The 23,500-nt window shown below is 44.6% G+C and overlaps 1 protein-coding gene across 4 annotated transcripts in view; it reads left to right on the top strand.

The window, feature by feature from the left end:
- The window catches only part of SIPA1 (signal-induced proliferation-associated 1), a 134,967-nt gene that overhangs the window by 43,388 nt on the left and 68,079 nt on the right, over positions 1-23,500 (top strand). Inside the window, exon 1 of one of the 4 annotated variants that reach the window (XM_075326201.1) lies at positions 22,082-22,126. The exons of the other annotated variants lie outside the window; for them this stretch is intronic. The gene's annotated coding sequence lies outside the window, so the exon portion shown is untranslated. Of the gene's footprint in view, positions 1-22,081; positions 22,127-23,500 lie in introns of those variants that run through there. 4 annotated transcript variants of the gene reach the window in all.

The following is a 23,500-nucleotide window of genomic DNA, read 5'->3' as shown; positions in this document are numbered from 1 at the left end:
CCGTGTGTTTTTCCATAATATAATAAGCAACATGTCAATTCTTAAAACATTTTTGCTTGAAACATCGTTCCAAATTTGACCACTGAATCAATAGAAGCAGAAAGAAATGCCACATGTACAAAAACCACATCAACAAACACAAACAACTACTACAAAAACATGTTCTTCTGAGGCAGTTTTTGGACATTGAACATTTAGCTAAAAAAAGTCCATTTCAAAATATTGAATATGAACCTTCTATGAGGGTATGTTCACACACGTTTTTTTTGTTTTTACATGGATTTTGGATCATAAAATCCACTGGAACAAAATACATAAAAAAACATTTGGAAAAACAGTGGAGGAAAAAAAAAAGTAATGTAATTTACACATTACTTTTTTTTTTCCTCCACTGTTTTTCCAAATGTTTTTTTTATGTATTTTGTTCCGGTGGATTTTATGATCCAAAATCCATGTGAAAAAAAAAAACGTGTGTGAACATAAAGTGTTTCTGTCCAAAAAAAATAAATAAAAAAACAGCTCCAAATTTCACAAAAATTAAAAAAAAAAACAACAACCAACAATATACTTAAAACTCACATAATACAAGGAACCAAATAGTGGCAAAAACAGGTTTTTTTTTGCTTTTATATACTTGGACTGTGAAGCACAAATGTGTGTCCTTAAAGGGGTGGTTCACTATTCTGCAATAGTGGTTACATCCTTGTAAAACTGATAGGGAAGGCTTTTTCTAAATACCTTGTTCAGCCAATTCTTCCTCTGAGCGGCGCTATCGCGGTCCGCTCATCTCTATGAAATGACGCCCCCAGTCTCCGTGACCTTAAAGATCCGGTGATGTCAGGTCAACTTCCGGTTGAACTGACATCACCGCGGCCGGCCCCAGTCTCCCTGAGTGACTGGGCTGTGGACAGAGAGCATACAACATGCTGGGCTGTGACGGGCGGTGAAATGGCACCCACAGCCCAGTCACTCATGGAGACTGGGGCCGGGCTCACTGATGTGGCGTCAACTGGAAGTTGACGTGACATTACCGGATCTCAGAGGTAATGGAGCCCGGGGGGGTCACTTCATGGGGATGAGTGGACCGCGATAGCGCTGCTCAGAGGGAGAATTGGCTGAAGAAGGTATTTAGAAAAAGCCTTCCCTATCTTTATCAGTTTTACAGGGATGTGGCCACTATTGCAGAATAGTGAACCACCTCTTTAAAGGTAGAAATACAAAAAAATACAAAAACAAATGATCTGCAATCTAATTTCCATAACACATGCTACAAAAAAATCTAGAATGACATCAACCATTAATTGGGGTCAACCAAGACATCAGAAGAACATGTGTTGCATCTTCCACCCTTCTGTATAATACTCGGAGGCTGTGGCACAAAGGGTCCCATGTGGCTCCTTACTAAAAAAAAAAGGGACACGGCGCCACTGCCAAGTGTTTTGTCATGTAAGGAGTAGTGATGAGCGAGTACTAAAAAGCTCGGGTGCTCGAGGCTCGGGCCGAGCATCCCAAGATACTCGTGTACTCGGCCCGAGCACCGAGCCCAATGTTATCCTATGGGGGACCCGAGTATTATTCTGAAATGACCACCGGCAGCATGTAGAAACCATAAAACTGTAAATTAAATAAAAAAACGTGCGTGTGTGTGAAAGCGTGCATATATATATACACGCGGAGTGGAGTGCGGGAGGGGCCGTAGCCGAGCGGGGAAGTGTCGGGCTAAAGGCACGGTCATGCTGTGAGGGCCGGCCAATCACTGCAATTCCACAACAGGGCTGTGGCATTGCAGTGGTCTGCCAGCCAATCCCTACATAAGGGCTGGCTCTAAAAAGAGCGCCAACATGAAGACCACGAGTACAGCACGAGTATTGCGAGATTACTCGGTCCCCGCCGAGTAGCCCGAGTACAGTGATACTCGTGCGAGTACCGAGTAGTAACAAGCATACTCGCTCATCACTAGTAAGGAGGTATGTTGCCCTAAGAACAATATGTAAATATATGAATTTTTTTTTCCATTATGCCTAGGCATATTTTGGGAGACCACCCCCCACCACCACCACTGTATAATCAGAGGCTTACAGAACCAGAGTAATGGCCCCATTACACTTTTATAGAGGTCCTATTTTGGCTCCATAGAAAACAAATCCGTAAAACAATTGTACTCCTGATTGCAGTTTTAATCATCTGCATTTTTATTCTCTATTGACGCCAACATAGAAAAAAAAAAGAGCAAAAAGTAGAGTATAAATATAACATTCTTATTCTTTGAATACCCAAATAAATCCTCATTTACTGTCAAATTAAGGGTCAAAAAGTAAAAATCCTCACTCATACACGTCTGGCTGTTGTGGTCTTCTCGTCATTTAAAGGTTCGGTTAAGAAATAGTGGAAAATTTGTTCTACAATTTATGAGAACGTTTGCTAAATACTTTGTGTATTTGGGTGTTTTTTTGTCTTTTGACGCGCCTGTTGTGTACCAGGAAATTCATTGCATGTTTTTTGTCTTTTGAGTAACTGCTGAGAGACTTCCTGATTGGAGGTTACTGTCTCCGGTTTGTATTTTGGTACAAAAAGTACAATACTTGCTATGTCTAACTTTTAATAACGTAGGTTAGATCATGTAGTATTATTATACAGGTTAGATTACAGTTGGCTGAATTGTGACAATGTGACTGCATCTGGCGCGCCGGATCCGAGAAGACACCCGGCGAGCGGCGTAACACAAAGGGAACACCAGGGTAACAATACAACTGAAGGTCCTGGCGCTAAGGAGAGTGCAGCGAGGTCACCTCCTAATTTCCACCGAAGTCTGATTACTAAAATCCCTAACATCTCTAGACGGGTCCGCCTCTGTACAGTACACTGATCACATGCCTAGGCCCTCGATGGCCCTGGACTCATCCTGACTAGTGAAGGCCAGCGACATAACACGAGGTAGGAAAGACAAACAGGTGAGGAAAGACACAACAAATAACACTCCAGCAGCAACTTGTCAACTGTAACTGAAGCAACACCACAGCTTTCTCCAGAGACTGGCTCCTTCCAAGTGGACAGCATAGGTATGAGCTATAGCCAGCACAGAGAGGAGTGAGGAGCAGATATTCATAGTAGAAAGGAGTGCTTGTAGCTGAGATTACAACTACCTGTTAGATCTCGCCAGGATAGAAAAGAACCTTAACCCCTTTCAGTGCCTGAAGGAATTAAATACGCCCCAACTCATGGTAAATGACGATCGGGCACTAAAGCAGATCTGCGATCAACAACATGCTGTGACCTTCTGATCCCAGATCACTCCGAGATCACATCCGGCTTGTGAAATGAACCCGCGAAATTCAGCACGATTGGTCAACCATCTAATTTGCCTGACTCTGTACAGATGCCATCCTTGGAGAAGTTTAGAAACCTCCATTAGTTTCGTTTTGCATATGGAGAAAACAGGGGACTTATGGATCCATAAAAGAGATACATGTACCAAAAATAGAGATGAAAAACAGATCCAGCAAAATGATGTAAAAGTTAATTTTTTTCGGAGGAAGCAAATATCACTGACGTGAAGACTAAAGCCTTAAGGTTCCATTGATATCACATTTGGAGTAAACAGTTGCATCCATTGACATCTGATAGGTGAAAGTTAAAACTATACAATCTTACGAACTGAAAGCTATAGATATCTGTCGGCCAAACACTGACATGACAATCCTTATTTTCTCCAACAAATGCCTTCGAAGGAAGGTTAGAGGTCCACTTAGATATTAGATTGTGTAAGGCTCCGGCCAGTTTTGTCTCAATCTATTGACCTTGTAGCTTTGCTGCAATTGCTGTAATCTTAAAGGTCATTTTTCAGTAGGATCTTCCCTCCTAAGCCGTCTATATGGGCATGCAGGTTATAGGAAGCTGAATAAAATAACTCCTTGATACCTGGAATCTGAGATCTTATTCCTGAGAAATCTACAATTTTTCATAATATGTAAATTAGCCACTAAGATGTTTGTGGAAGACCCAGATCTCCCTTCAATCTGCCTCTGAAGCTTATTTTAAATGAAAGGATGGTTACCAGTTTGAGACATGTAGCTTAGGTGAGCAGACTGTCAGTCATTACATGTGTCATACCGGTAACGCTCCCTTTAATTTAAAATACGCAATGGAGGCAGATTCTTAGGGAGATCTATATCCGGCCTATAGATCTTAACAGTTCATTGACATATTAAGAAAAACATTGAATTCTCTGAATTAAGACATCAGATCGTAAATATCAGGGTATGATTTTATTCAACTTTCTATGACCTACATGCCTATATAGACAGCTTTGGAGGGTTTATCCTACTGAAATTCGCTTTAAAGAAAGGTATTGCAAAGTAATCTGTAGATTAAAAAGTAAATATTCAAGCATTTTGCCATGCTACATATGGTGAAGAACCAAGTGAGTGACGTAAGGGAAGGGAAGGGGACCCCTGCGTCTAGGGAAGGGGGAGATGGTGACGCCTGACCAAACCTGCAGCTAGTCCGTGGGGTCCCTCACCACCCTAAAGAGGTTCCTCACCTATGAGCAGAGCTGGTTACCTTACCCTAGGTATCCCTAGTGCTGGGCCCTAAATAGGGAATGGATGGGATGAGCTCTTCGTCAACTCCACTAATGCTAAAGGAAGACACAAGGGGGAAACATGGGGGGAAAGAGTGAACTACTAATTCATAGATGACTCAGGCAGTAGTTCAGCAAGCTTCAGCAATGATACTACAGATGACAGCAAGCCACCTGCTTGCACTCAGAGCTAGAATGAATTAAATAATATCACCAGCCCCAGTCCAGGAGAGAAAGGAGTATTTAAGCACCAAGAAAATACTGATGATCAGCAGCTGGGTGGAAGGCAAGCTCCTGTTGGGTCCAAAAGGGGGAGAGATAAATCCAGCAGGAAAGCTACCTATCACATTGAATATTGGCAGCAGGAACAATAGCAAGTCAGGGAGCATTCTGCACAGCCAAATCCTGTGACCTTCTATTGCCAGCCAGAAACCACATGACTGTCTGTCACCCATGACACACCAGTGACACATTTTGGTTAGCATACACTTTGGCTGGTTTAGTTATTTGATGAAGTGGAAAGAGGAATCACAGTAGCAACACTTAATGCTTGTTCCATCTACTCTTGGTAAATGCTAAATCAAAATATTCAGAACTTAGTCATATAAATACCAGGAAGGATGGTATTGTACATCTCTTGCTTGTACAATGGATTTATATATTTTATTAAGTATTATTTGGCCAGTTTATTGTAATCTGGCACATTGGGGGGGGTCTTCATTGTTCATCACTTGTCCGTAGTGCACAATCATACACTGAGCTATCTAACTAGCACATATGGCAGGACATAAAAGGTGTCAAGATCAATACGAGACAACCACGGGGGTCGCGCAGCACTCAAAAGAGGACAAGGCCAAAAATACGTGGACGCACGGTCAAAAAAGTCGAAGGACTCCACGTGGCTGCATAAATCAATAGAAAAAAGTTGACAGTGTCCCAGAGTAGGTGAAGAAATCACATAGCATCTTTATTCTGCCATGAATGCAACATTTCGACCTACTATAGGTCTTCTTCAAGCCTGCTACGGTAGGTCGAAACGTTGCATTCATGGCAGAATAAAGAAGCTTTTTGATTTCGTCACCTACTCTGGGAAGTTGTCAACTTTTTTCTAAAGATCAATATGGGAGTCCAAAATGGTTTTGAAACCATTTGATGGCTACATGGGCTGTGACACTACCATGTCTGGGTTACAACAGTAGGAGAAGGACTTAGATATGTGTCTAGTGGTTGGTCTGCAGCCATAAATGTTGGTTCGTTCAGGGTGGTCTGTAGGCAGTGGTAAGTATACTGTAGGTGAGACTGTAAAGGGTGCTTTACACGAGACGACGGATCGTGCGATGCATCATCGGGGTCACGATTTTCGTGACGCACATCCGGGATCATACACGACGTCGTCTCGTGTGAAACCTCTGAGCGACGCAGTATCGCTCACAAATCGTGAGTCGTGTACTCGTCGCTCAGTTTCATAATTTCATTTATTTTTACTTGTGCTGGTTGTTTATCGTTCCCGTGGCAGCATACGTCGCTCCGTGTGACACCACGGGAGCGATGAACTCTGCTTACCTGCGTCCCACGGCTCCTGCCGGCTATGCGGAAGGAAGGAGGTGGGCGGGATGTTTACATCCCGCTCATCTCCGCCCCTCCGCTTCTATTGGCCGGCGACTGTGTGACGTCGCTGTGACGCTGAACATCCCTCCCCATTCAGGAAGAGGATGTTCGCCGCCCACAGCGAGGTCGCTTAGCAGGTAAGAATGTGTGACGGGGTTTCACGACTTTGTGCGACTCGGGCAGCGATTTGTGTGACACCCCGGGAAAGATGAACACAGCTTACCTGCGTCCTGCCGGCAATGCAGAAGGAAGGAGGTGGGCGGGATGTTTACGTTCCGCTCATCTCCGCCTCTCCGCTTCTATTCGGCGGCCGCTGTCTGACGTCGCTGTGACGCCGAACGTCCCTCCCCCTTCAGGAAGTGGATATTCACCGCCCATCCACATACAGGACTAACGCCGTGACCGCCTGATAACCCAGTATAGGTCTACTCCTTTAAGCTCCCCTGATGAATGACACACAGGAAACGCGTCGGGAGGAGGAGAGTCTGGGAGAGGAGAAGTGGGTCTTTTCATAAGGGGTCCTAGACCGTTTTTGATGAAGGTCTTTTTTGGATTACGCCGAATATGATGACACACTGACACTCTGGGAAACAAGATACCAGGATTTGGGTGAGATTGTTCCCTGATAGAGAGTATCAGGTTAACCTATGGTGTTTGTATTCCTGGTTATTGTTTTCCAGCATCAACCGGTTGTGAAACAATCACTGGTAGCTGGGGTCTAATTAGGACTTCGTGCTATTTTTGGACAATAATCTGATGGATGACGCTGCTAATATCAACGGAGTGTGAATAAGCAGCTGGGTTACACAAATTACACATCCGGTTGATTAATTTATGTTGCTATAACACCAGTGTATTTAAGGTGTATTTGCTACCTCACAGGGTCTGCTGGTTTCCCCTTGAAGTTGGGAGAGTTCCGGCAGGTGGTTTATTCCCTGCATTTAATCTATTTTTATGCATAGGCAAGGTGATCCTTCCCTATTTTTAGAGGAATTAATAAAAGTTATATTTTAGGTATTATTGCTGTATTTCAGGATGTTCACCGCCCACAGCGACGTCGTTTGGAAGGTAAGTACGTGTGACGGGGGGTTACAGCATTGTGCGACACGGGCAATAAATTGCCCGTGACGCACAAACGATGGGGGCGGGTACGATCGATTGTGAAATCGCACAATAGGTCGTCCCGTGTAAAGCAGGCTTAAGGCCCTTCATATAAATTATATAGGTATCAAACAAACAATGGTTTTGCCAATTGTTTGGCCAGCAGCTATCTCTCCTGACTCTCTCATACAGAGAAACACTCGCTCTCTGTCCTCTATAAGAGAGCCATTGACGGACTTCTCTGGCGACAACTTATCTCTTAAGGCCACTTTACATGTAACAACATAGCTAACGAGATGTCGTTGGGGTCGTGACGAACATCCGGCCTCAATAGCAACGTCGTTGTGTGTGAAACGCACGAACGACCGTTAACGATCAAAATTACTTGCCTGACACGTCGTTCCATTCCCGATTATCGTTGCTGCTGCAGGGATGATGTTGTTTGTCGTTCCTGCGGCAGCACACATCGCTACGTGTGACACCGCAGGAACGAGGAACATCACCTTACCTGCGGCCGCCCGCAATGAGGAAGGAAGGAGGTGGGTGGGATGTTTGTCCCGCTCATCTCTGCCCCTCCGCTTCTATTGAGCACCCACTTAGTGACGCCGTAGTGACTGCGCACGAACCGCCCCCTTAGAAAGGAGGAGGTTTGCCGGCCAGAGCAACGTCGCTAGGCAGGTAAGTAGTGTGACGGGTGTTACCGATGTTGTGCGCCACGGGCAGCGATTTGCCCGTGATGCACAACCAACGGGGGCGGGTACGCTCGCTAGCGATAGCGATATCGCTGCGTGTAAAGTGCCCTTTAGAGTACAAATGTATTAGCAATCCAAATTCAGACATGCCAGATTTATATATTTCCCGACATTAGCTATCGGGGAACAGTCAGGAAACCCCCACACACAAGAGACCGCCGATGGTTTGGTTGATGTTAGTGTAATGTGTGGGGGCCATAAAATTTTGGCTGAATGGTGACACGGGGTCAGACACATGCAATAAACTGAAATTTATTCTAACCTTGTCCATGACAAGGTGAGGGGTGCAACAAGCGGAACATATTTTTGATCACCTCTGTGATAATATCAGTTTTGGCAGCAACGACTAAAAATAGTCTTTCTCTGTAATAGTGACTGTAATCAGTTTCCGATTCACCCCAACCGTTCTTGTTATGATGAAAATGGTTTTAAGCAATAATCACAAAGTGGTTACTTATGCTTGATACCGGGTGCTCTTGTTCTTGCTGTTGGCAGCTGCTGCGTTTTTCTTCACATAGTTTCTGCTTCTGATTTAGACTTAAGCTATCACCATCCCATCCCGTACAGACGATGCTAACCTCTCTCTATACTGTGGTACTGCTACCATACGACTGTTGTTTCTGCCTTCGACCCTAGGCAGAGGATGTCCAATGATCACTTTTCTCCAACTTGCAGTTTTTCCATCTTTCTTCACATTCCCTGTCCACCTTGCCCAAGTCACTTGTAGAGACACATTCCCTGACCACTTCCTGTCCTTCTCCGAACGTTCTTTGGACAATGGTTCCATCTCTAGAGACAGCGCAGGTACACAAAACTTGTATCCTGCTTTGGGATCTCAATAAACTGGGGATGCAGCCACATTATACAGAGGGTTACACTGCAGGGGCGAGAGGCTAAGCCAGCCATATAAGACAACACACAGGAAGGGCCAAGGAATACCTTGTAGCTGGGGAAAGGGGGGGGGGAGTGGTTACCCCTGACAACAACCTGCAGTTCACCCTCATTGTCCTGACGAACCCTATACAGGTTCCACACCTGTCGCCAAGCAGGAATTCCTGGGGTTCTATTACACCCTGGCAAATGGGCCTTAAGTAAGGATGGAGGGTATGTGCTCTTCGTCAATACCACTAACCCTAAAAGGAAGACACAAGAGAACAATACTAGGGAAACGCAACTGCAATCACCAGAGCCCTGGTAGATAGCAAACATAAAAACTTTTTATCTGAGCTGTAGCAACCACAGGAGTCTGGAGCAATAGAAGAACATTTTTACAGCTCAGTCTGGACCAAACTATAAACCGCACCCAAATATCCCCAAGGAGAGGTTTATAAAGGAAGTGAGAGGCTGGCAACTGAGAGGAAAAACTGACAGTCTCCCAGGGTCCTACAGTCAGCAGCTGCAGAAACAGGGAACTGTCAAGTGCGCCAATCTTTGGGATTTTCTAACACTCACTGCCACTGGATGGTCAGCCGGCCATGAAACCACCATCCATGACACATATTGACTGAGAATCTGAAAACACCCTTACACAATAGACAAAAGCTAGCTGAGCTCGCAGATTTAGGTGGGACAGGCTGCCCATCTGACTCTCCCGTCTCCCAATACAGATGATGTTGGGAGAGGAGAGTTGGAACTTCAGCACCTGATACTTATGGTTTCAGGGGTGATATGGGGCAGACACTTCTGGCAACAGCTACTGTAGCTTCTTGTTGACAATATATGACTGTTAGGCCAAGCCAAAGACTCATATGTGTGGGGGAGTTGGGAGAAATAGTTGACTGCTGAATAACCGCTATTCTCATGTTTGGCCAGCTTTTTAATAGAAAAGACAACTTTGCTCATTCGATTTCTTAATGTTTTATAGTTTATCTAGATGACTTTTTCACGTTCTAGATTGCTCTCTGTTCCGGCCCCCCTACTCCCCGAGGTGCGCTTATTTGGGGTATTGAATGATGAATAATAGCAACATTATGATCATTTTCTCAAGAGAGAAATTCAACTCTTGGCAAGAAAGAAAACTGTTATGACTGGATGAGGACAACTAACTCCTTCCATGAGCAGATGGAACACGTTGTGTCATATAAAACAATTGTGCATAGAAAATGTCTGTGGGCACCGGTATATTTTTTTTTCCGATAGTACCGGTGATGACCTAGAATAGCCTACGGCATTAGATCAGATGATGGTCGACTACTTAAATATAGTACTACGAATGGGGTACATTTTATCCATTAGCCCGATTAAAATGTTTTTATCTGGAGTGGTGTAAACCACTTGATGAATATATTGATCTATTAAGAAGAGTTGACTTGGATCATTATAGTATTGCATTCACGACATAGCTTACAATGGTAGATATAAACATTTGCAGAGTAGAGACATGGCATGAAGCCGAACAGGCATTTTTGCTGGTATGAAATATTCATGAATGTGCATTATCTTTTTTACCAAGTAAATTCATTGGCTTTGTTATCGTTAATAATGGTTTAGCCCACAAATAGCCGCTTTCACTAAAATGTAATGAAATATCAATAGCAAGGTAAAAACACGACATAAAGCTCCGATCAAACTTCTGCCAGGAATTGTCCTCATATATTACAGGAACAAAAGCTCAGCATGCGGCGGTTTAATTCCCGTGAGAAAGGCAACACTATGGGGGAAGTCAACAGGCCCAATGAAAAGTCAGTGGGATCGATCGGGCAAAGTCGTGATCCATCATTGACTTATCCGGCACTGTTATTTTCAGTTTTCTGCTCTTATGACGGGACAGAGAAACTAAAGGCTCGACAGAAGTGTGAACAGAACATAAGTAAAAGCATATGGCTGTGATCACAAGGTGACTGTTCTTCTGCACAATGGAATATATGTAGCGAATGCGGTGAAGTGGTGTATACAAGTCACTGATGTTAACAGCTTGTGGTTAAAACTTGTCAGGTACAAAAAGCAAATTCTCGTTTTACTGTATATTGTACACTTATTTATTTACTGTGATGACAAGAAACTGGGTGTAATAAGACACTAAACCACTAGGCACACTAGTGGAGTGGATCTGCCGGGTTTGTACACTAGGTGTTGCTAAACACACCTAGTGAGGGGCAGTCATACAAGCCAGGGGTCAAAAGCCAGGAGATAACGCAAATGGCAACACAAGTGAGCAGAGCTGGAGTAAGGAGACCAGCCGGGGTCGGTAAGCAGAGAGGTCACGTAAGTGTAATGACCGTAGGTCCGAAGAGAATCCAGTGGGTCACAAACTGAGACAGAGGCAGAAATAAACAAGGGTTCCTTTACTGGGTTGAGAATGAGTATGATTCAGTATAAATAATGACTGACTTAAGAACCCCTCAAAGCACCACAAAAGTGGAATTAACACTCAGCTTTTAGCCGGAATCAATGCGCCGATCTCAGAGTTCCCGGGTTATGTATATTACCTCAGGAATCGGGAATAAATTTACCTACTCACACCAGGTTGAACAAAGAAAAACAATTAACTATAAAGGCAAGAGGTGTAAATCCAATGGGGGCATCTGAGATGGCGCACTGAGTATAACTTAACACCACTAATAACAAAGTTTTAAATTTGCTTTTACACTGAACAAAGGGATACCCAGGTATCTTAAAACTTTGGTACCGTTAACTTCAAGGGAAGTTTCACACAGGCCTGTAGTCCGAGTCCGCTGTATATAATTACAAAGAAGGAACAAAAAAAAAAGAAACACAAAAATCTTCTTGCTCTAAGGATGTCTTCACCCCGGTCCTGCCACGCAGGGACCCCGGACTTAAGGGGGCTTTACACGCTGCGACATCGCTAATGCGGAGTCGTTGGAGTCACGGAATTTGTGACGCACATCGGGCCGCATTAGCGATGTTGCTGCGTGTGACACCGATGAGCGATTTTGCATCATTGCAAAAACGTGCAAAATCGCTCATCGGTGACATAGGGGTCCATTCTCGATTATCGTTACTGCAGCAGTAACGATGTAGTTCGTCGCTCCTGCGGCAGCACACATCGCAATGTGTGACGCCGCAGGAACGAGGAAGCTCCCCTTACCTGCCTCCCGGCCGCTATGCGGAAGGAAGGAGGTGGGCGGGATGTTACGTTCCGCTCATCTCCGCCCCTCCGCTGCTATTGGGTGTCCGCTCAGTGACGTCGCTGTGACGCCGCACGGACCGCCCCCTTATAAAGGAGGCGGTTCGCCGGTCACAGCGACGTCGCCGGGCAGGTAAGTATGTGTAACGGGTCTGGGCGATGTTGTGCGGCACGGGCAGCGATTTGCCCGTGTCGCGCAACAGATGGGGGCGGGTACCCACACTAGCGATATCGGGACCGATATCGCAGTGTGTAAAGTAGCCTTTAGTCGATATCAGCCAATTACTCCACACAGAACACGGTCTCAGGCCCACAGCGCTGTAGTAATCCTCAGACAGAACACAGGCTTCCTTGGTCCAGAGAGCAGCCCTCCCCTCAGGAAATTGAAGCTCCTTTTTCTCACACAACATGGTCCAATTTCTTCAGCACAGCTCCTGGTTCTTTTGTGAGGAAAAGATAATGAAAAAAAAAAAAAATATTCTCCAACAGTCTCACTGATCTTTCTCTTTTTAGACTGGTTTTAGCCCGCATTCACACAACTGTCTCTCTCAGGCAGCCCGGCCTCAGCACACTTTCTCTGAGGTATCTTTTGCATCTACAGGGTCTCTGACCCAAAACCCTGCTGATCAGTGCAGGCAGGCAGAACTCACAGGGTCCTAGTGCACTGCTGACACAATCACATTTCAGACTCTCACATAAGTACAAGGGAGCGAGCAGAGCTGGAGTCAGGGGACGAGCCAAGGTCAGGGAGTCAGAGAATCAAGTCAGTAGGTAAGGAGACGGGAGGGGAACAGAGGAACTAGGTAGTGGGACAAGATCAGGTCAAACACTTACGGGAACCAGAGACATGCATTGCAAAATAGGAACTATCACTGGCGGCGTTCTGGGTTAAACAGCTCGCAGATAAAGCGAAGCTATCACCCGGAGCAAGGCTCGAAAGAACAGACCCCTCCCACACCACACAGGACTCGACCAGGAACTGGGGAAAAAAATATGAGGCCCAGCATAGGCTCTGCAGGAGAGCAGAGCACCGCTGAGCAGACTCATGACCCTTAAGGGCACTTTACACACAGCGACATCGCTAGCGATGTCGCTGGTGAAAGCACCCGCCCCCGTCGGTTGTGCGTCACGGGCAAATCGCTGCCCGTGGTGCACAACATTGCTAAAAACGGTCACACGTACTTACCTGCCTAGCGACGTCGCTGTGGCCGGCGAACCGCCTCCTTTCTAAGGGGGCAGTTCGTGTGGCGTCACAACAACGTCACTAAGCGGCCGCCTAATAGAAGCAAAGGGGCGGAGATGAGCGGCCGTAACATCCCGCCAACCTCCTTCCTTCCTCATTGCTGGCGGCCGCAGGTACGGTGATGTTCCTCGTTCCTGCGGTGTCACACATAGCGATTTGTGCTGCCGCAGGAATGACGAACAACCTGCGCCCTGGAACAGCAACGATAATTGGGAATAGAACAATGTGTCAACGATAAGGTAAGTAATTTTGATAGTTAACGGTCGTTCGTGCGTTTCACACGCAACGACGTCGCTAACGAGGCCGGATGTGCGTCACGAATTCCGTGACCCCAACGACATCTCGTTAGCGATGTCGTTGTGTGTAAAGCGGCCTTTACACTATTAAACAGTTTTCCAGGAATAACTTTTCCCTTTCCAACACTTTTTATCATAATTCCGGTGTAAATCATGTAAACACATTTTGTAACATTTCCAACAGTTTCACGCCTCTTTGTTTTTAATTTTCCTTTGTCTCTGAGCTACTGTGTTTCCCACGAAAATACGAGAGGGTCTTATTATTTTTTGCTCCCAAAGATGGACTGTGGCTTATTTTCAGTCGATATCTTATTTTTTTCCATGAAAAACAATTTTGAACAAAAAAATTATCTCCATTTATTCAAATATAATCCTATGGTCACATGACATGATGTCACAAAGGTCCTTAAGCAGTTCTGTCATCAGAATAAAACGCTGGGGCCTCTACGAGAATGGGGGCCCCAAGAAATTGCTAAGTTTGCTCTCCCTTCTCCCTAATGCCAGTCCTGCATACCAGCTTGTATACTGTTCAGTTCTTTTAGACCTTTGGTTACATCATGGTCACTTGACTGTGAAGTCATCAAAGGTCCTTAAACAATCGTAACCTCGGAATATAACTGCTGGGGTCCCTAAGAGAGGGGGGTCCCTGAGAAATTGAGCAGTTTGACTACCCCTAGAAGGCTTTATTTTTGGAGTAGGGCATTCGACAAAAATCCTGTAAAATCATGCTAGGGCTTATTTTTGGCGTAGATCTTTTTTTTTTTTTTTTTCAGAGAAACAGGGTAATAGGTGGACACTGGCTGTTATGATGACACCGAGATAAGAGGGATTCTCGCTTTTCGGTCTCTAGCACTTATCACGTGTTCAGAAGTAGCAGCAACATAAAGGATGTAATACAGGGGCACTGAGTTGTATAGCTATAACTCCAGCCCTTGGGTGAGATAAAACACTTACCAGAAAGTCACATTATAGTCTCTGCTTCTCTTTTCCATTTAGCTGCTCCCCCTTCACTCTTCATACACTCTAGAAGGCAGCTGTCATCTGATATGATCAGTATGTTACCTGAAGATGGAGTTAAACCAATTCCGCAAAGTGTATGACTAAAACTTCATAGTGTGATGGTCTTGAAATTCTTGGCAGCGCCCGTAAGACAGAACTAAGTCCTCCACAATTCCTTAGATCTGTTCTTCACCCAAGGTTTGTGAGTTTAGTGGCCGGAGCAGCAGACATTCATAGATCCCTCCTTGCACAGTATCGGAGTTGTACTTTTTTTATTATTCTTTGCTGACCATTAAGTTGGAAGTCATTTTTATCTTGAGCATGGATTTTAGTTGTATCATTAAATAGTAAGTCCAAGAGGCAGGGGAAGAGAAGTGGCACATAAGTGGAGACAGAAGCGTAATTATTTTCCAAGTTATATAACAAAGTTTCTTACATTTACTTGAACTTTTGATTTATGCAAAGTTTGTTGAAACCACATTGACCATTTAAAGAGGTTATCCACTACTTTTACATTGATGCCTTACCCTTAGGATAGGTCATCAAAGTCTGATTGGTCAAGTCTGACACCCAGCACCCCCGCTGATCAGCTGTTAAGGGTGCGGCAGTGGCAGAAAATGCTCAGTTCCGGAGCTGCCCTGTCAACAGATAGCGGTCATGGCCGGGTACTGCACATCCGCCTCCTATTCAAATCAATAGGTGTGACGTTCATCTCCCTGATTTTAGAGACCAGTGACAGTTTTTGGATAGGAGCCTCTCATCTGGCTTTCTACATTTAAATGGGTTTCTTTTGATTCTGAAATGGCTAAATGTTAGTTTTGCTCTTCCGGCTTTTCCAAGCAGTTCCTTGCTAAGTGATCAGCTGCACTTACTAAGTAGTCATGCCCTTCAGGTTTAAATAGTGGTGTTACCCAGCAATCCCTGCTGAAGATACAAAGTCATTTGGTCTCTGGCCGTCTTGGAGGAAGGTTCTGCTGAGGAAGATTCCTCCTCTCAGGCGTTATCCTTTTGTTACTTTTTACCCCTGTTTGTCTTACCCTACCTTGTGTCTAGTTGGGGCAGCGGTGAGGTCTAGTGTACCTCACCTGCCCTCTACTAGTTAAGGTACCTATAAGGTCTTCTTAGGGTCTCAGATTCCTGTTCGGTGATAGTTGCGGAGACTGTATAGGAACTGATTAGGAAAGTAGGGTCAGCTGCAGGTGAGGATAGGAGGTGTCCCACTATTCCATCTCACTTGTTCCAGGGCCTCTTACTGTTTTTGTGTTCCCCGGTGTTCCCTTTTTTAGTTGTATTTTTGCACGTCAGACGCACATTGGTCTGAATTCCCCCCCTCCGCCAAGCTTGTTTGACCCAGCAAGCAAGCATGACAATAGGATGATGTGCAGTACCTGGCAGAGGCCACTATCAGAAAACTGAGCAGCTCCAGAACTCAGCATTTCTGGACACAGGTTGCTACCGCTGGCACTGAAAAACAGCTGATTAGTGGAAATGCCGGGTGTCGAACCCAGGCAGATCAGACATTGATGACCTATTCTAAGGGCTACTGTGCACACTACGACATCGCAGCTGCGATGTCGGTGGGGTCAAATCGAAAGTGACGCACATTTGGCGTCGCTGTCGACATCGTAGTGTGTAAAGCGTTTTTGATGCGGTTAACAAGCGCAAAAGCGTCGTAATCGTATCATCGGTGTAGTGTCTAACATTTATATAATTGCGCGGCAGCGATGTTACGATCTTGTTCCTCGTTGCTCTGCGGCAGCACACATCGCTGTGTGAGAAGCCGCAGGAGCGAGGAACATCTCCTACCTGCGTCACCGCGGCTCACGCCGGCTATGCGGAAGGGAGGAGGTGGGCGGGATGTTTACGTCCCGCTCATCTCCGCCCATCTGCTTCTATTGGCCGCCTGCCGTGTGACGTCGCGGTGACGCCGCACGACCCGCCCCCTTAGTAAGGAGGCGGGTCACCGGCCAGAGCGACGTCGCAGGGCAGGTGAGTGCATGTGAAGCTGCCGTAGCGATAATGTTCGCTACGGCAGTGATCACAAGATATCACTGCTGCGACGGGGGCGGGTACTATCGCGCTCGGCATCATAAGCATCGGCTTGCGATGTCGTAGTGTGCAAAGTACCCGTAAGGATAGACCATCAATGTTAATGTAGTGGATAACCTTTTTAAGAAAGAAAGCTTATCAAAAAATCTGCAAACCTATTTCACATAGAGCATGCTGTATGTACACAAAATGCCAGAAAGGACTATTTTTCCTTTTGCGCTCTACAATGAAAAGATAAAGGTATAAGGTGGAGGATATATAAAATTGGTACGGAAGATGACCTTATTTGATGATAGCCATGTAAGATATACTATCGCATTTCTATGGTCAGCTTAATATTTCTTTTAATGCATTCTCGAATCATCATAAAACAAGATTTTGCATTCGGGATACTCATCACTGCTTAAAAATGGAAAAAAAACACATTTTGTCGTAAAAATTGAATGTATTTCAGCAATTTGAGCTCTGCACGTAGAAAATAATGGAACATTGTCCTTCCTTCGCCTTTCTGGTAATCACAATTTCTCTGATGTTATCTTCGCCATTGGTCACACTTTGCTTTGAAGACTTTTTTGTTCGTTCTGTAGCTTCTTTCTTTGTAGTTTTGTTCTGCCTGGAGCGCTGCAATGAACTCTTAGTTGACTAATTGTGGTATAATTTGTACTTCTGTATGTTCCAGCTTTTAACAGTGGTTTGTGTATATAACGTATACAGAGCTTCCTCTTTAGAACAAATCATGATGTAATTTAGCCGAAAGAGGAAAAGGAAGAAAAAGAGGTAACAAGTACAACATGTTATAACAGGTGTGACAGTAATATTTACCTTGCTGTAAATTAAGTCACACTGGATAAATAAAGTACAGGGCTGGAATGAGAGTCTAAGGGCTGCTTTACACGTTACAATTAATCGTGCGATCACATTTGCGATCGCACCCGCCCCCATCGTTTGTGCGGCATGGGCAATTTGTTGCCCGTGTCGCACAATGCTGTAACCCCCCATCACACGTACTTACCTTCCAAATGACCTCGCTGTGGGCGGCGAACATCCATCCACTTCCTGAAAGAGGAGGGTCGTTCGGCGTCACAGCGATGTCACACAGCGGCTGGCCAATAGAAGCGGAGGGGCGGAGATGAGCGGGACGTAAACACCCCGCCCACCTCCTTCCTTCCGCATTGCCGGCGGGACCCAGGTAAGCTGCAGTTCATCATTCCCGGGGTGTCACACGGAGCGACGTGTGCTGCCTCAGGAACGATGAACAACAGGAAGTTCGATTTTTAGAAAATGAGCAACGTGTCAATGATTATAGAGAAGGTGAGTATTTCTGCTCGTTCATAGCTGTCACGCACTACGATATCACTAACGATGCCGGATGTGCGTCACTTACGACGTGACCCCGACGACATCTCGTTAGATATTTCGTAGCGTGTAAAGCCCGCTTTAGAAAAGATGTAAGGAAAATTTTTGTTCCATAATCTTAAAACAATTTTCCAACTCACTTATGTTACCTTCCTGCACTACGAGAGGTCCAAATGATGCTATGACATTCCCTGTCTGCAAATGAAACCTATGTACACGAGATAGCTGTTGTCCTTCATCCCTTCTGACTTCCCATACTCATGGATGCTAAGCTCAGCATTTGTGTTTTTACTTGGGAGAGGAGAGAAACGCGTTTTCAGACACCTCTGGCAGTGGTTGGCCCCCATACTGTCATGGCGCGCACTAGGGGAGAGTCTTGAATGAGTCAAAACACACAAGAGGGGTTACACCACAACAAACAAGGGGTGCACCGGGGACACTTTAACAAAGGAGAGCCCAAGGATTAGTGAGAGGGAAGATGGATAGCTCCGCCACTTACCTGCCGCTGTACCCTGCACTCCTAGCAAGTCCCTATACAGGTTCCTCACCTGTCAACGAGCAGGAACCTGAAGCCCTGCAACGACCCTACAATAGTCCCTGGCAAGGGAGTGGGAAGATGAAGGATGCTAGCCCCACTGCTGCACCGAACTACACACCAGGGAAGGAAGACAGACAGGGGGGAACACAACAACAGACTGCTGCAGTCAGCACCAAGACTGCAGCCACCAAAGCTACTTCAACAGAGGGTTTTCAGCAGCCCCTTCCAGCTCCTGGCCCAGCATCCAAATGGCAAAGAGAATAACCGGCACCCTCTGCTGATAGCAGAAGGTATATTAAGAGACTGGGAGTGGTCCCAAACCTCAAACACCTGAGCTGGTAATTAGCCTGCTTGCCGTCAAGGAATACTGACATTAACTCTACAACTGCCAAATGAAAGGAAAACACATTCATATTGAGAGTCAAGAATGGAAAATAACTCTCAAGTCCTAAATCTGTCACTAGTCTCATAATGCAGAGAGATAGCCGTGACACATACATCTCAAATGGTAGCAAGTCCCATCGATATTAGTGGGGTTTGGTCAACTTGAACATTTGTCATTTATAAAAACAACTCATCCACTAACAAAATGTAAAAATTATCTTATACGAGATATACAAAAGTGTTTCACATGAAACCTTGTGAAATGGGTTTTAGGCGTCGGTGTACAAGAAATACCTATTAGAACTTAAAGGCAATCTGTCAGGTGATTTTCTAGTACAATACCAATGGTATCCTGAAATAGGGCTTGGGCAGCTCTTTCAGGATCAGTAACTTTTATTGCTATAGCTTCTCCGGTTGTCTTGCAGTTCGAGAATTCAGCGTTGTGCGCCAGCTAGTCAAGTGTATGTACATGCAACTTAAATATGCACTGCTCCCCATGCTCATATTCCCCCCACCTCTCGGTGCCGGTGTCAGTGATAGTAAAAATCTTCACTGTTATTTATTTTCCCTGCTGAGGGGTGGGAGGGATTATGGGTACGGGGAGCAGTGACTATTCAGTTTGGATTTACGTATGCTTGACTAGTCGGAGCACAACGCTGACTTCTACGGGGCTTACAGCAACACAACCGGAGAAGCTACAGCAATGAAAGTTACCTATCCTGAAAGAGATGACCAAGCCATATTTCAGGATGCTATTAGTATTGTACTAGAAAATCACTTGACAGATTCCCTTGAAAGAGAGTCTATCACCTCCAAATGTGCTAACCAATACATTTATAAAGGTATACTAAACCAGAGAACAAGGAGGGAGGAAAAGATACCCTGTGTCAGATGTTAAAAGAAAACACTTCAAACTGGGTCAGATGCAAAAAGTATAAACAATCTTTATTAGGTACAAAAGATCCAGGTAAAATCACACCAGAGACAGTGATCCAGGGGATTACACATGATTAAATGTAGAGCCAGGTAAAAAGATAAAAGCCCAGAGCACACATAGGGACAGTCAGGCCAGAGGAATCACCATGAGATGCAACTGCAGAGTGAGCCCAAACATGTGGATAGTAACTCCCAGTGAAAAACACATGTGGACATTTTAACATTAAATAGTTTACTTACTCATGGTGAGACCTCAACAGACCAGACGCCACCGCAACCCAACGCGTTTCGGAATCTTCTTCAGGGTAGTGCGACTTTATAAAGGTATGTAGTATACCTACTAGTGACGTTGGTAAAAATAGTCTTGAACTAAGCGACAGCCGCCGACCAGGGCCGGTAATGAGGGCCGACAGTGGCACTAAGTGAGCCCGGCTGCAGTATCTGTGCAGAGATGATTGAGTTGAGCGCTGACAATTAGCGACTCTGCACCTCCTCACGGACACTGAAGAATCCTAGCCATGATCACATACGATCATTACCAATTCTCATCACTGCCTTCGGTCTGCAGCCACCATTCGTTATGGTTTTTAAAGGCACTAAGTCCCAACATACCTGTCTTAGTTAGTATTTTGGGCATGACAGACTCTCTTTAAGTGGGTTCAAAGGTGGGTAACCAAAGTAACAATTATAAAAATTAAGGTTTGAAAAAAAAGATGGCTGAGGAATGATCTAATAAATATGCATAAATATATTAAGTCATTGCAGAAATTTCTCTTACAATCTAGTTTTACCCAAGAAGATAACAAAGAGGTTTGTAGGAACTTTCCACACCATCATAGAAAGGGTTCTTTACTGTAGGAGCAGTTAGACTATGGAACTCTCTTTCAGAACAGGATTGAATTGCCTCGGGATCAACATTGTAAGAGAACAGGCTGAACTGGTCTTTTTTTTTTAGCCCAACAAACTATGTTACTATATAAAAAGTCAGGAGTGTTAGGAGCTCTGCTACCAGGACAACCAGTAATGGTGGAGAAACATCTCCAGTCTTGACCAGGCAATAGTACGAAGAGTTGCGGAAATCTTTGTCCACTCAGACTAAAGGCCACTTTACATGCTGCGATCTCGCTAGCGAAATCGCTAGCGAGCGTACCAGCCCCCGTCGTTTGTGCGTCACGGGCAAATCGCTGCCCGTGGCACACAATATTGTTAGGCCCCGTCACACATACTTACCTTCCCTGTGACGTCGCTGTGGCCAGCGAACCGTCTCCTTTCTAAGGGGATGGTTTGTTCGGCATCACAGCGACGTCACTAAGTGGCCGACCAATAGAAGCGGGGGGCAGAGATGAGCGGGACGAACATCCCGCCCACCTCCTATCTTCCTCATTGCGGGCAGCCGCAGGTACGGTGATGTTCCTCGTTCCTGCGGTGTCACACGAAGTGATGTGTGCTGCCGCAGGAACGATGAACAACCTGCGTCCTGCAACAGCAACGATATTTGGAAAATGGACGGCGTGTCAACGATCAACGATAAGGTAAGTAATTTTGATCGTTAACGGTTGTTCATGCGTCTCACATGCAACGACGTCGCTAACAAGGCCGGATGTGCGTCACGAATTCCGTGACCCCAACGATATCTCGTTAGCGATGTCGTTGCGTGTAAAGCGGCCTTAAGAGTGTCCTCATATCGGCTCAGTCAGCACCGAACGGTCATTTATATTGTGGCATGCACAGAACATACCCAAGATCTTTTTTTTTCACTTTTTATGTGGCATATGGGGTCTGGAGACGTGAAGCAGAGCAGAACCTAATAGAGTGTTTCCCAACTCCAGGCCTCAAGAGCCACCAAGAGATCATGTTTTCAGGAATTCCTAGATGATGAAATTATCACCTATGTAATACGTAGGACATCCTGAAAATATGATCTGTTGTTGGCTCTTGAGGACTGGAGTTGGGGAACACTGACCTATGGGAACCCATACCTGGTGTATTGCCACGGTGCACATTACTTGTCAGCTTAGTTTTATGGCTTTACTTATGCAAGCTTCATTATTTTGGTTCCTTTTTTTATTAGTCTCTATAATTTCAGTTCCTCTATACAGCACATAAACCACAAGCTTTTGGTGTTTTTTCCTCTGTCACGAGCATTCGCGCTTTAGTGTGTCTCTGCTTGACATACAAGACTGATGTTCTATTTCAAGGTAATTTTCCTTTTTCTTTTTTTTTCACGCTTCTCTTGCTTGATATAACAGTTTTCTTCTGTAGTCTTATTTTCTTAGCAGTTGTATCAGATTAGTTTGCACCTTAATGAAAAATACTATTTTTGTTTTGCTATGTATATTTTTTACATTTTTGGTTATTTCTATATATATCATCTATTTTTTTGTATAGGTATATTTTTTGTCATTTCCATATATGCCACATTTCATCTCAGTGTTTTTCTTGTGTATTATTTTTTGTAACGGAGTCTTACATTATGCATTTGACAACTTTTTGATTCTTAGTTTGCAAATATAATTTTCGAATTGTAAGAAATTACTAACGAACATCAAATGAACAATTTTGAGCTTCAAATCTAAAAATTGCCTATTGATTGATAAGCGAAGGAACTTGGTTAATCGAATCTTATGTACAGATAATCAATCATTGTAAATGTATAGGGAAGACCATTTTTTTAATGTTTTCAATTAATTTTGTCCGTTTAAACATTAGGTTCTGTTTACATGTCCAGTAGGTATTCTAGCTTTTGAGATCATAAAAAGGAAATAAAAGCAATTAAGTGGGAAGGGATATGTCATAAAATGAGTTCCATTTGCCTCCTTTCTAATTGTTATCCATTTTTTAGCTAAAAAGAAATGCAGCACGCACAAAAGTTTTGTTCGTCCAAGAAATTTGTTAGCAAACATATCAGTTTTTTTAACATTGTAATCTAAGAGAAATGGATCATAAATAGTGATGGCGGGCTCGCAGATAACCGGCAGATCTAACTGGATTAAAAAAATACAGGATTGATCCTGAATATCTGGCCGAATACTGGTCCCCATATAAGTCTATGGGAACCAGAATCTGGCACTTAAAAATGGTGGTAGAGGGCATAGGGGGATTGGAGCAAGTGTGCTATACTTACTGTGTCTGCGGCGCAGCTGTAACTGCTCCCGCAGCTGCTCATTCCACTTCCGGGGCCGCTGATTATTGTTAATACATATTCACTGCCCCCACTGGTAGTCCTGGCGTCTGTGATTGGTTACAAAAAAAGAGACAGTTTGCACTCTGGAATGCAAAAGCATGAAAACCATGAATGTATTATAGATATGCATTACTGCCAAGGAAAATCTAAGAAAAATTAGATATTTAGAATACAAAAATGGCCCGTATATCTGCCCAGTCACCACGTCGCAGCATATTGTCTCGTAACTGGGTACCTACTCTATATTGAAGCCTCTCTATGGGTTTAAAAATCTCCTGTGTTTGGGCAAGTATGAACCTGCTATACAGGATAAAATCACCTGTGGCTAGTGGGGGAGGGGTGCACGGTCAGAAGGCATGACCCCCATTAATCTAAACAGAAAGACTGA

The sequence above is a fragment of the Anomaloglossus baeobatrachus genome, chromosome 10 (assembly GCF_048569485.1).
Source record: "Anomaloglossus baeobatrachus isolate aAnoBae1 chromosome 10, aAnoBae1.hap1, whole genome shotgun sequence".
Lineage (NCBI taxonomy): Eukaryota > Metazoa > Chordata > Amphibia > Anura > Aromobatidae > Anomaloglossus > Anomaloglossus baeobatrachus.
Note: the sequence above shows the minus strand (reverse complement) of the source record. Positions and strands in the feature narration are given on the sequence as shown.